At 47.5% G+C, this 14,816-nt stretch overlaps 1 non-coding gene across 1 annotated transcript; it reads left to right on the forward strand.

Moving 5' to 3' along the window:
• The first annotated feature begins 12,672 nt into the window (after positions 1 to 12,672).
• On the forward strand, positions 12,673 to 12,746 carry TRNAT-AGU. The gene has a single exon. It is a non-coding gene; the product is annotated as a tRNA-Thr (tRNA).
• Positions 12,747 to 14,816: the final 2,070 nt, after the last annotated feature.

The raw sequence follows: 14,816 nt of genomic DNA on the forward strand, positions 1-14,816 counted from the left end.
CCAACTTCCAAGAGAAGTGGTGCAGGCTCCTACCCTGGGGGTTTTTAAGAGGAGGCTACATGAACACCTTGCTGAGGTCGTTTGACCCCAGTACTTTTTCCTGCCATGGCAGGGGGTCAGACTAGATGATCTGTTCAGGTCCCTTCCGACCCTAAAAACTAGAAACTATGAAACTAAACCACTTTTCTGACAGTGGAAGGTTTCAGTTTATTCCTAGTTTTTGAATGGACGATGTCTGTAAGTGACCATTTTTTCCACTAGTGCGTGCAAGTGTTAAAAGTATTTCTGTCATCATTATAATTCAGCTGCAAGGAGGGCACAACACTCTTCACCACGGTGAGTAAATTGTTTGTTTTTATACCCTTTAAAATTTGCAGTAACCAATATGAGGCTGCAAGCTGCTTCAAACTAATCATTAGAAAGGTCAAAGCCAGGAAATGTAGAACAAGAAAGCAGGCAGAATTATGTGCTGGAGGGATCACTTGATATTAGTTTGTCTATTTTTTTGTCCTCTTCAAGCTTTCATAACTGGATTTTGTTCAGTATTCTTGCAAATATGTTTCTTAGACTCAGGCAATGCAGAATTATCACTTTCCATATTCTGAATGACCTGAGTGACAGGCTCAAGCAGTGAAACTTTTGAGTTTCTCAGCCAAAAGATGCTATCATCAAGAATGTCAGTGTGGATTATTTGGGGGTGACATTTGGGCCCTCCTTCAACAGCAGCTGAATGAAGTACTTTTTTGCATGCTTGAAGATCTTTGAGAGATTTAATAAAGGATGCCCACTGAATACAACTAGGCTTACTCAGTGTGGATGCAACTCAGTGCAGCACTAAGTGATGTTGGAATATAGCTGCTGGTAGTTTTCTAAAAACTTGACAATGCTTTTCAGTTTTGATACATCTGATGAGAAAGTTGGCAGATCTTTGGCATTCTAATATAATAAAAGCTGTAGCACTTCCAGCGGTGTCTCCGTCTGCCTGTAACACTGCAGGCCATCTGCGAAGGCATCCCCCAGAGCCTTATTGACAGGCACACAGGTGAGGCGAGGCGAGCCAGAGGCGGAGGCAGAGGCAGTGGGGACCAAGGTGTGCTCCTTTGCACGAGGGGCAGGGGAGGTAAGGGAGGTAGCTTGCAGCCCTGTGGGGGGTTTGGCACATGACCACAGCATGTGGCTATGGGGCAGGGCACAATGCACCCCCACCCCGCACCCGCTTCCCGCACGGCATCCTGTGGCCATGCACCAGTTCCCCCCCATGCAGGGATCGCCCACTGGCTGCATCTGTGGGGTGCAGGGTGTGTGAGAACCAGCGCAGGGGGTGCACGGATGGCACCCACCAGCTGCAGCACATGGCTGTGGGGCGGGATGCACCCCCGACGCCCACTCCCTGCATGGTGCCCTGTGGCCACACCCCTCCCCATGGGGAGTGACTACCAGCTGTGACCATGGGACACACAGGGCGGGGGAGGGGGAAGGGTACACAACCACAGGGTGCCATGCTTGGAGTCTAGTGTGGAGGGTGGAATGGCGAGGGAGGGTGTGGTGGCCCACTACCACCACCAGAAGGGCCGGGGGAGACTGGGGCTGAGCCTGGCCATGGGGCCATGGGAGCCCAGTGGCTCCTCCAGACCCATGAGTGGGTGGCTCTGGCCACTGCAGGCACTGCGGGGGAGCGGGGCCTGCACCACTCCCTGGCACTGCACCCCGATGAGCTGCCAGGCTCTGATGGCCCCATGACCCAGCCCAGCTGAGGCCCCAGTCACGGTGAATGTGGCCCTGGCTGGGCTGGGCCATGGGACGCTCAGAGCCTGGTGGTTCCTCCAGAAATGGCGCTGGGGAGCCCAGGGGGGCACGTGGCCCCTGGTTTGTGCACAGGGCAGGGGCAGCTGAAGTTGTAGCCTCCACTCCACCTTTGCTCCCTCCCTCGCTGCCCCTGCTCTGGCAGCAGCACCATGTGAGTCCCACCGTGGGGCAGGCTGGGCCAGACAATGAGGCACATGTGTGTGGCATGAGGCTGGGGGTGGGGGTTGCATGTGGTTGTGGCTGGGTGTGTAGCTGGGTGTGTGTGGCTGCAGTGTGTGGCTGGGTGTGTGTGTCGTGTGGCTCGGTGGGTGTGTGGTTGGGTATGTATGTGTGGTGTGTGTGTCTGCTGTGTTGCTAGGTGGGTGGGGGTGGGCAGGTGTGGCTGGGTGTTTGTGTGTGGCATGTGGTATGCAGGTGGGTAGAGTGTGGCACATAGCTGGGTGTGTGCACGTGTGTGGTGTGTGGCTGGGTGTGTGTGGCATGTGGCTGGGAGTGGATGTGTGGCTGGGTGTGTGTGTGTGTGGGGGGGCTAGGTGGGGGGGTGGGTGTGTGGCTGGGTGGGTGGGTGTATGTGTGGCATGTGTTTGGGTGTGTGGCTGGGTGGGTGTGGCACATGGCTGGGTGTGTGTGTGGCATGTGGCTGGGTGGGTGTGGCGTGTGGCTGGGTGTGGTGTGTGGCTGGGCATGTGTGGCATGTAACTGGGTGGGTGTGTAGCATGTGCCACGTGGCTGCGTGTGTGATGCGTGGTTGGGTGGGTGTTTGGGTGTGTGTGTGTGGCTGGGTGTGTGTTAGGTGTGGGGGTCGCATGGGGCCAAACACAGAGCAGTGGGTTGGGGGAAGGGTTGTGCTCAGCCGGACGTGAGTGGGGGCAGCACGGGGCACTGGGTGGTGGCACTCCGCCCCTGCTGCCTGCCCGTCATTCTTGACGGGCACTTTGCTAGTCACAGGTAAGAGCTGCATTACATGGGCAACACAACCAATAACACAGAAGTTGTGTATACTCATTCATCAAGAAAACGTAAGCAGATTTCATATTAGCAGCAGTCAGTCATGAATAAAATAGAACTAGCTTTAATTTCACTTTATTTTCACAGGATCATACAACTTATCACGTATTAAAATAATTTGTGCTTCTTGAAGATGCTGCTGCTGAAGATGAAGTAGAAGGCGAATGAGAAGGAAAAAAAAAGCTGTGATTCAGATCAGTGTGCTCTTTCTTGCTATTTGACTGCAAGACTGTATTTTCTTCCATACATTGTGCCTAGAATAAGATACATATCTTGTTGCTGAAAAGCAGAAGGAGGGGAGAAAAGGATTTTTCCTTGGAGTAAGTAACAGACCAGGAGCAGCTACAGAGCTGGGCCTACTCATTGTTTTGCTCTCTGTAGATGGCATGCTTTTGTGCAGTAACCAGCAGAAATTGCTTTTATTGTCTTTCCTTGCATAAAATGTACATTCCAATTTCCAGTAGCTGTTTTTTTGGGAAAAGGGTGGCATGTATAAAAGAAAATACAGTAATCTATTGTTTACAATAGCTGGAAACCTAGCACAATAATTAATTACTTGTTTCTCCATTCTTCATGTGTCACCTGCCCAGAAGAACAGAACTTCTACTGAGCTCCAACAGTACCTTTGTGAAAACAAATGATTATGGCTTTCCTCAAATACAGCCTTGCAGTATCTCTTGTATGTAATTTAATCAATATCCTTCAGTTCTGTTTTTAACACTTACTAACCCCTAGAAAACTCTGATTCTTCCCAGAAGCATTGCAGAGCAGACTGCCAAATCACCTGGAGGGGTTACGTGCTTCCTCCCCACCCAGCAAGTACAAGGGGGAATTGTGGGCACTTGTAATCTGTGCCACTGTAATGACTGCTTGTGTGGGTGTTCCTATTCCTGCTGGCTTTAGTTCCTCCCTCAGCACACAGCAGCTCATTTTGTAGCCACATGAAATCCCAGGCCTTTCTGATCAATCTCCTCCTGGTCTAGGCCAAGCTGTTCATTTACCAAACCAGGCAGGAGATGCTAGTTGGACAGGACCCAGGTAACAGCACAGCTCTCTTCCCTTCCCCTATCCATACGTGTCTCTGAGTAAAGTTTTCCTGGGTGGCATTCAGTTGCTTCTAAAATGCCTTTGGAGACCAGGGGCATTAGCGGGAGCTTTCTGCTCAGGATCCTCCCTTAGAACCATGGTTATTAACTTGTAACCTTCACTCCTGTTCCTGTTCTGCCATTTGTTGTCCCAAGGAATCTCTTGTGTGCTTAGTAGCTTGTCTCTCATCATTGAGAGGGGCTTGTAGCAGGGTCCTATTGGACTTAGTTCTGCTGTCACTGCACAACAAATACGCTTCCAGCTCCATATGGCTTAACAGAGGGAAGGGAGAGGAGGCTGGAAGAGCTCAGGAGAGAGATGGGCAGGAGGTGTCTGCTCCTACTTGGCATGTGTGTGTGTGTGGACTCCTACAGGATTGAAAGACAAGGAGTCCTCACTCTTGCCCTTGCTAATAGGTAACATGATGCAATAAAAAGGTAGGTTACCACATACACATAGTCATTATTGGCTTCATGGGGTATTTGACAATTTTTGACTGCAGTTAAAATTTAGACATTAGACATTCACTATTTTACCAGTCAACAGAGCAGTACAAGAGTGTTGTGTTAGCCCGCCTCAGAAGTGGATTTCACCCTTAGAGAACAACATTGAATAGAGATGGAAAATAGCTCATATAAAAACAGCTAATAACAGTTAGTGCAGGCACAGAGAGCAGCATGGAGGCTGCTACAAAGGGGACAGTCAGCTCCATGCAGCTGTTTGCCACCCACTCCTCTATGCCAGATCCAACCTCTTCAATCAGGGCTGCAAACTGCCAACCCATCACCTAATCTATAATATATTTTAACATCTAACTATATGGTGTAGCATAAATCTTTATATAAGATATAGCTCACGAATCAGTAGCTGTGCATACCTCTTCCATTAGCCATTTCATGCACTGTCACAGTAGTATAGAAACTCACATGTATGACCTGCCAGCCATTTATGAGAATCATTCTTCAAAAAAATAGTCTGCAACTACTAGTTAAAGCTGGTGCTTCAGGTTTTGTCCAACATATCCATGCTGTGGGGAAAAAACTCTCTACTCCTAATGTTGCTAATGACTTTTGCCTCATTCCTTTAGATCTAGAATATCAATAAAAGTTTATGTTCACCCTTGAAAAAAAGCAGTATACCTTGTCCTACTTGAAAGAAGGATTTTGCAACTTCCCTATTTTTCTGTGGACAAATGAAACTTGCATTGCTTTTAGGACTGTATGAAGCTTCAGTCACTGATTCAATTCAGCGGAGATTTGGCCCAATTCAGCAGCTGAATCTGTGAATCCAAATTGAATCAAGATTCATAGATTTCATAGACATTAGGGCTGGAAGGGATCTTGGAAGATCATCGAGTCCAGCCCCCTGCCCAAAGGGCAGGAAGTCAGCTGGAGTCATAGGATCCCAGCAAGATAAGCATCCAAATTTCTCTTGAAGGCATTCAATGTAGGTGCTTAAACCACCTCCGGTGGAAGGCTATTTCAGACCTTGGGGGCTCGGACAGTAAAGAAATTCTTCCTTATGTCCAGCCTGAAATGGTCTCACAGAAGTTTATAACTGTTCAAACTTGTCATCCCTTGGGGCACTCTGGTGAACAATCGTTCCCCCAGATACTGGTGAACACCCCTCATAAACTCATAGGTGGCCATCAGATCACCCCTGAGCCTGCGCTTTTCCAGGATGAAGAGCACCATAGCTCTCAGCCTCTCATCATAAGGTCTGTTTTCCTGACCTCTGATCATGCGATTGGCTCTCTCTGGACTCTCTCAAGCTTCTCCACATCCTTTTTGAATTGTGGAGCCCAAAACCGGACACAGTACTCCAGCTGCGGCCTCACCAAGGCCAAGTACAAGGGGAAAATGACGTCCCGGGATTTGCTCGAGAAGCATCTATGGCTGCAAGCCAGCATTTTGGTCGCTTTACTAGCTGTAGCATCACACTGAAGGCTCATGTTCATCTTGTGGTCAATCATGACCTCCAAATCCCTTTCATCTGTAGTGCTAACCAGTGCAGCACTGCCGAGCCTATAAGGATGCTGCAAGTTTTTCCTCCCAAGGTGGAGAAACTTGCATTTTTCTGTGTTAAACAACATCAGGTTCTCATCCGCCCATTTCCTGAGCCTGTCAAGGTCACCCTGGATCACCCTCCTGTCCTCAGGTGTGGATGCTTTACCCCAGAGTTTGGTATCATTGGCGAACTTGGCCAGTCCACTTCTGACTCCAATGTCCACATCATTAATGAAGATGTTGAACAATCTAGGTCCAAGGACAGAGCCTTGAAGGACCCCACTGGTCAAAGGGCACCATGATGATTGACTTCTATCAACCACCACCCTCTGGGTCTGACCATGGAGCCAATTCCCCAGCCAGCGGATCACAGTGGTCCTGAGGCCACAGTTGGCCAGTTTTGCCAAGAGGTAGGATAGGATACCAGATCAAAGGCTTTTTTAAGTCAAGCTATATGACATCAATCTCCTCTCTCTTGTTCAGGTGATAGGTCACCTGGTCATAAAAGGAAATAAATTTGGTCAAGCAAGACCTACCCACAACAAACCCATGCTGGCCATCCCTCAGGATATTGCCGTCAGCCAGTCTTTTGAGAATGGCCTCTTTAATAATCTTTTCTAAGACCTTCCCCGGAATAAAGGTCAGGCTGATGGGGTCCTATAGTTAGCTGGATCCACTTTCCTCCCTTTCTTGATGATAGGCACCACATTGTTAAAGTCAGCTCTCATGAAGTCAAGGACTTCTGTATTGCTGACTGACCTGCCAGCTTTACGGCAGATAGTGAAGGTGATTAGCTCATGGTCACTGTCACTGAGCTTCCCGTCGATCATTAGGTCACTGATTAGGTCATCCCCAGTTGCCAGTACCAGGTCAAGCAGTGCTTTACCTCTCGTTGGCCTGTAGACCTCTTGTGTCACATAGAGATCACCCACACACGAGAGGAAGTTTTGCGACTGCTCAGATTTGGCTGAACGCTCTTCCCACGAGATGTCTGGGTAACTGAAGTCACCCATGACAACCATGGACTTGAAACATGCAGCCTTAGTCAATTCCCTGGAGAATTCCTGGTCAAGCTCTTGACTTTGGGTGGGAGGTCTGTAGTAGACTCCCACCATCGTGTCTCCTGTGCCGTGTTCTCCGTGGATTTTAACCCAGACGGTCTCCAGACATCCACCCTGGTCACCAATTTCAGCTTGCAGGGACACATAGCTCTCCTTAACATAGAGAGCTATGCCCCCCACCCCTTTTGTCCCCTCAATCTTTCCTGTACAGTGTATAGCCATCTATACCCACGGTCCAGTCATGGGTGGAGTCCCACCAAGCCTCCGTTATCCCTTTGATATCGTAATTATTTGCATTAAGCAGGAGGACAAGTTCCTTCTGTTTATTCCCCAAGCTCCTGGCATTTGTGTACAGTCCGGCAAGTGTCCCCTTGGGGCCCTTGCCTTACCTACCATTTTTTCCAGGGCTGGGGCACAGGTTGGCTCCCTTAAGCACCTTGGCCTGATGGCTTTGCAAGGATTGCTCAGTGAGCCAGCAGTGGCAGTAGTCCCACTGTTCCCTGGCAGGCTTAGTTTAAAACCCAGTTGAGCAGGTCAGCCAGTCTGCCAGGAGACCCTTTAATCTGTCTGAATCAAATTGGAGCCCTCTGAATTGATTCAGAGAGATTCAAAGAGATTCAATGATTCAGATGTAGACACAGCTTTAGATGTTTTTTCTACATACCTCAAGATACCAGGTGGCTCCTGAATGCTGAGAAGCTAGGACGGATGGAGCGTCCCATGGGAGCATGGCGGGGTCCCCAGCTCGCTCAGTGGTGGACCTGGAAGTGGACCAGAAGCACTTCTGGTCTACTTCCAGGTCCACTGCAAGGCAGACGGGGGATCCCGCCCCCTGGCTCAGCAACTGGTGCCTCCTGGGTCTGGGGGGGGCACCTAGGGTCCCCCTGCAGCTAACCACCAAGCCAGGGGAGCCTGCCACTGAGCACATGGGGGGCCTCCCCATGCTCCTATAGGATGCTCCACCCACCCCACCATCTCAGTGTTCATAAACTCCGGCTAGTACCTCGAGGTATGTAGAAAATCATTTAAAGCCATGTCTAGGTCTGAATTGCTGATTCTCTGAATCAGCATCAAATCTTCAGATCTGGATTCAGCCAAATTGAATCAGGACAGTGATCTGAATCAACTAATCAAATCACTGTCCCCCGAATCACTGTCCCCCTACAAAACAAACTAGGGCAATTGGTGACAGAGAGGGGATAAAGCCAAGCTCTTCAATGAATCTTTTGCATCAGTATTCCTAGACACAGACCAAGACAAATCTCCCAGTTGGACCCCACTTGCAGGGAAGCAGTGAGGAAGGCCAAAGCAGTTACAGAACTCAAGTTCGTAACAAAGATTAAGGATAAAAAAAAGTCCTTCTTTAAGTACACAGGGAGCAGGAAGAAGGAGCAGGATAACATAGGGCTGCTACAGAATAGGCTAGGGCAACTCATAACTGATAGGATGGAAAAAGCAGAGCTCTTAAATAATGTCTTTGCTTCTGTTTTCCTGGACACGGATACAAACACACCTCCCAATGAGTCTTTAGTCTGGAGCATAAGAAATATTAATCTACCAATGGTTAGCAATGACCTAGTGAAGGGGCGCTTGGAAGGGCTGGACTTAAATCAGCAGGTCCCGATGATCTTCACACAAGGGTACTAAAGGAATTGGCTGATGACATAGCAAAACCACTGGTGCAAATGTTCAAGCATTCGTGGCACTCAGGACAGGTCCCAGAGAACTGGAAAAGGGCCAACATGGTCTCTATTTTCAAGAAGGGGAGGAAGGAGGACCCGGGTAATTATAGGCCAGTTAGCCTCACCTCTATTCTCAGCATGACCTTAGAAAAAATCATAAAGGATCACATTTGCAGGGGGCCAGTGAGTTACACTATGGTCAGGGCAAGCAGCATGGGTTTATAGCAGATAGATGCTGCCTGACTAACCTGGTCTCTTTTTATGACCAGGTCACAAAATGCTTAGATGCAGGAGTGGAAGTAGATTATTTACATGGATTTTAAAAAGGCTTTGGACAGTGTCACACTCAATTCTTACAAGCAAACTGAGTATCTGTGATGGGGATTTTTTCACAGTAAGATGGGTGAAAAGCTGGCTCACGGGATGCATCTAGACAGTGGTGGTGGATGGGTCAGTTTCTCCCTGGAGGGATATGGGCAGTGGTGTCCCCCAAAGCTCTGTCCTTGGACCAGTTCTGTTTAATATCTTCATCAGTGATTTGGATGAAGGTGTTGAAAGCACCTTGTCCAAGTTCACAGATGACACTAAACTATGGGGTACAGTTAACACACTGGTGGGCAGGGAATGAATTCAGGCACATTTGGACAGACTGGGGAAGTGGGCAGATCAGAACAGGATGCAATTTAACAAGGATAAATGCAAGGTGCTGCACCTGAGGAGAAAGAATTTCCAACACACCTATAGACTTGGGGGTACCATTCTGAGAACCACATCAGTGGAAAGAAATCTCAGAGTCCTGGTTGACGCAAAAATGAACATGAGCCACCAGTGTGACAAGGTAATAAGCAAGGCTAACCGCACTCTTTCTTGCATGAGCTGGTGCATCGTGAGCAGGTCTAGGGAAGTGATAATTCCCCTCTATGCAGCATTGGGAAGGCCACAGATGGAGTACTGTGTCCAGTTTTGGGTGCTGCACTTCAAGAGGGATGTGGATAACCTTGAGAGGGTCCAAAGGAGGGCTACTCATATGGTTGAGGGCCTGCAGGTAAGACCCTATGAAGACAGACTGAGCTACCTGAATATCTCCAGCCTCCGCAAAAGAAGGCTGAGAGGCAATTTTGTGGCTGTCTACAAACTCATCGGGGGTAGGGGGGGCAGCAGGGAATAGGGGGCACTCTGTTTACTGGGGTGCTCCTCAGGGTTACCAGAAATAATGGCCACAAACTGAAGGAGAATAGATTTAGATTGGATATAAGGAAGAAATTCTTTACAGTGAGGGTTGCCAAAATATGGAATGGGCTTCCAAGGGAGATGGTGCTTTCCCCTACCTTGGAGGTGTTCAAGAAGAGATTGGATAGGCATCTGGCTAGGGTTGTCTGACCCCAGCACTCTTTTCTGCCTAGAGCAGGGGGTTGGACTCAATGATCTACTGAGGTCCCTTCCAACCCTGACATCTATGACTCTATGAATCAGGCTGAATCCAAATCCGAATCGAATATGGCCCACTTTGCACACCCCTAATTGCTATTATCCTCTAAACCAGTTGGGTGTATTAAAAAGCTTTGTCTCACCATTGTTACTCAAGAACAGCAACATTTAATGAAATTCCTTATAGTCCTCAGAAAGGCTAGCTGGAAATGCCACTGGACTGAAACAATATGTTAACTCAAACAGTGTTTTTTCAGGTACAGTCTTACCCTAGGATGGCCATATCAACACAAGGGAAATTTTACTGCCCAATTACCTTGGCCTATCAGTGTCTCTACAGTCTGTTCCTCTTTAGAATTTGTTGGCTTTTTTCCAGACTATGCCACTACAATTGCCCCTCTGGATAGGCCCCACAAGCGTTTTCCCTGGCACTAATCTGAAGCACCTATACAGGCTGTCCTTAAGTAAGCCATGACTTACACACCAACTTTAGCTACACCTGGCATAGCACAAATTTTTGGTGTAGTAGTGGCTAGAAATGAGAAGATACACAGAAAGTGGAATCCTATTGTGTATGTATCTAAATTGCTTCCTCTTGGGTGCATCTACATGATGCTTAAAGCAGTTCGTTTCTCTGGAGGCCACCAAAATCACAGACACACACTCATTAGCTGGCACAAAAGGTGTATTTGCAAATAGGGTCAGAGCAGAGTCAAAAACTCAGATTACTCTGAACCCACCAAGGAATTTTGCAGGCTGTATTTATCTTTTTCCTCCTGGGCACGTGTGCAGAAACAGGAACTTTTACAGCTCACTTCCATTTCATACAAGCATACATGTGTTTACATCACTACATACATTGCATGTATAGTATAATTAACTACTTAAGTATGCAGGGCGGAGAGGTAAATATGCATCAGCTAATTAAGCATGCTCAGAGACTACTATAGGTCACCAAGAGTTCAAACCCCCCCCCCTTTCAAGGACACAGTCAGTTGAATTCCAGCTTCTGTAATCTGTATGAGAAAGGCTAGGGAGAAGCTGGGGGAGAGTCTGCGATTTAGTATAAGAAAAGCTGTGGCAAGGCTAGGAAAGGAACAAAGTCCTTGGCAGTGTTTCTTTCTTATCGGGTGCAAGATGCAAGCTGTGCATTTCTAACAATACTCCATTTCTAACAATATTCCATTTCTAACATACATGTGCTATTAATGCTACAAAGGTGTACTGTGCAGTAAAATACTGCATAGTAAGCCTTCTCTGGGAGCATGTCTGCATGTGCTGCCTGTTGGGAGCAAACCTACTTCCAACAGGAACAGTCTGGTACAAGGCTGCTCCTATCCTGCTCTGCCCCCCTGCAGCAGCAAGGGGGAGCTCTAGATTCTTCCAGGGTGCTAACCTGGGGTCTTGCAAGGAGCATGGGAATGGTCCCCTGCATACATAGGGCAACAAGACCTCTGCCAGCTACAGCGGCAGCTGACTTCTTCCTTTTGATTGACCTTTTCCTGCCTATGTTACACTCCTCCCACACACCCACTCAATCTCCTTCTGAGTAAAGGGCGAAAAGTATTCAGTTGTTTCTGGGGGAAAAAACTTTCTTGTGATTGATGTACATGTGTTAATAAATCTTTCAAAGATTTTTCAAAAATCCTCAATCAGCTGCAGTTGCAGGTGTTGCCCATGAGAAATCTCTTTTTGACATTCTTTACGACAACGTCTTTCAACATAAAACTCAAAATACATTTTGCTGCTTGAACCCCTAGCTCTGTCCATTCAGAATACATAAAATGCTAGTTCAACATTGCCCGGTACCAAAAAAACCCATGTTTGTGGAAATATTGCATAAACCCACTTATAAAACCTAAAGATTAAAGGAAATCAAAAAAAGTCAAGACACAAAATGAGGTCTGCCTCCATGATCCATATGTCCTGTGCTGAGATCTTTCTCATAATGACCTTGTTTCAGCTTGCGGCCTTGTAGTGGCTTTTGCAAATTTTAAATGATACAAAAGCAAACAATCAATTTTGGTGGAGGTGACAAGAAACAGACCTTTCAGTAGTAAACAGTATGAGGTACAATCCTAAGAGTTGACTCAAAATAGCTGGCTCCTTCACCATGATGTGACTTCCTTGCTGTCTAATACCAGCTATCAAAATGCTTGTAATAGTTCCAGGTACTATGGTATGTGCAGAACCATATTGGTTCTGTTTACAATTCAGAAAAAGAATGAAGTCATTTGCTGCTGAGATATTGCTGATTGTATCACAACTCAGTATTATAAAAGAAAATGGGAGATGAAGATTTAACTTAATGTTTAGAGAGTGTAAGTTGTGTTCAGTGGGGAAGGTGAAGGTAGTGCACCACACCCCCTTTTGACTGTGCAATAAATGAGCTTTTGACACTAATTCTGACTGGAGTCCCTGTTATCATGTGGTTCTACAGCTCAGGGGTGAGTGCTACCAATGTCACTCACCCATTCCCTTGTTCTGCTTCTGAATTCACCTGGGAGGGAGGGAAGTGTTGGGCAAACACCAGCAGCATTCACCACCTGAGCTCTAGAAACCTATTAAAGCAGGAGCTCCCACAAGTTTCTAGCAGGCTCTGTGGCTTAGTTGGCTAAAGCATCTGTCTAGTAAACAGGAGATCCTGGGTTCAAATCCCAGCAGGGCCTGTCTGTAATTTTTCCTCATTCCTGTGGGCACAAGTGATATGTGAGAACAATCCTGGCCAAATCGTAAGAGACTACAGGGGTCAGTAGTGCAGGTAGTGGTTTTCTCCACTGTCCTCATGATTGTGGGTCATGGGTACTGGAGGGATAGATACACAGAAGTTAAAAGAAGACTCTGGCATTGGCACTACAATAAGGACTTCAGCTTCCTTGACCATGGCACACACCTCTGGAACTGCGGCATGTAGGAAAGGGGTGGCATCCATCTCACACCAAAGGGGTAGCAGCTTTTCTTGGCTATAATGGCGGACCTCCTAGATAGGGCTTTAAACTGAGATTGCCGGGGACAGGCCAACAACCACTAGCTCAACCCCCAAAAATGGCAACCTCAAAACCAACATCTCCAGGTACAATAGGAAGCTTTCTCTAACACCAGCCAATGGACAGGTTATTCCACAGCTCACCCAAAAGCCTAGGACCTCCAACAGCAGGCTTAGTTTCCTGTACACTAATGCCAGAATCATGGGAGACAAGCAGGAGGAACTGGCCCTCCTATATGACCAATATGACCTCATAAGGATCCCAGAGACCTGGTGGGACTCCACCTATAACTGGACCACATGCATAGGGGATCCCTGTATAGGAAGGATCATGTTAGGAAGAAGGGTGGTGGACTTGTTCTCTGTGTGAAGGAACATTACACCTCCCTAGAAGTGAAGCTTGGAAACAAAGAAGGGCAACTTGAGACTCTCTGAGAGCATGGGGAAGGGGATTTGACCACAGGAGTTTATTACAGACCTCCAAACCAAGAGCAACAGCTCAACCAGGAATTCTCTGGAGACCTGGCAGAGGCTGCATGCTCTTGAAGCATGGTCATCATGGGTGATTTCAACTACCCAGACATCTCGTGGAATGAGCACTCAGCTAGATCTAATCACTCACAAAGCTTCCTCACTTACATTCAGGAGCTCTATCTAATGCAAGAAGTCTACGGGATGATCAAGGGCAAGGCACTCCTAGACTTGGTTCTAGCCAAAGGGGATGATCTAGTGAGCAACCTGAGCATTCAAGGGAAACTGGGCAACAGTGACCATGAGATGATCACTTTTTCCATCCACTGTAAATCAGGGAAATTGACCAGTAAAGTAGAAATCCTTGGTTTTAGAAAAGCTGACTTCCATAAGTTTAGAGGATTGGTTGGCAAGGCCCTGCAGGACCATGGTCCAATGAGGAAGGGGGTACAAGAAGAGTGGTCATTCCCCAAGGAAGTGATCCTAAAAGCTCAAAGAAAGTCCATTCCCTTTCATAAGAAAGGCAAAGGGCGGAGAGACCCCTTGGCTCAACAGGTAAGTCATGGACCTCCTGAAATTAAAATGAGAAGCCTACAAAGGATGGAAGTCAGGAATAACTACCAAAGAAGGGTACTTGGCAACTGTCTGCACTTGTAGGGGGCAGATCAGGACAGCAAAAGCACAAACCAAATATAGATTGGCAAGCAGAATCAAAGACAACAAAAAGTCCTTCTTTAGATATGTAGGAAATCAGAGACAAAATAAGGGAAGCATAGGACATATGAATGAAATGGGATGGATGATAACCAACACTCAGGACAAAACCAAACTCCTGAATTAGTACTTCATGTTGGTATTCATAGTATCATAGTGCTTAGGGTCAGAAGGGACCTAAACAGATCATCAGGTCTGACCCCCTGCCCTGGGCAGGAACAGGTGCCGGGGTCATATAACCCCAGCAAAATATCTGTCCAGCCTCCTCTTGAAGACCCCCAAGGTAGGAGAGAGCACCACCTCACTTGGGAGTCCATTCCAGAGCCTGGCACCTCACTTGGGAGTCCATTCCAGCATGAACCTTCTCTCTAACAATATGGCCAATATGGAACAGAGCCTCCCCCAATTCATAGATTTCATAGATTTCATAGACATTAGGGCTGGAAGGGACCTCGGAAGATCATCGAGTCCAGCCCCTCACCCAAAAGGCAGGAAGTCAGCTGGGGTCATAGGATCCCAGCAAGATAAGCATCCAATTTGCTCTTGAAGGTGTTCAGTGTAGGTGCTT

Source organism: Crocodylus porosus, unplaced genomic scaffold (genome assembly GCF_001723895.1).
Source record: "Crocodylus porosus isolate Cpor-Errol unplaced genomic scaffold, CroPor_comp1, whole genome shotgun sequence".
Classification (NCBI taxonomy): Eukaryota; Metazoa; Chordata; order Crocodylia; family Crocodylidae; genus Crocodylus; species Crocodylus porosus.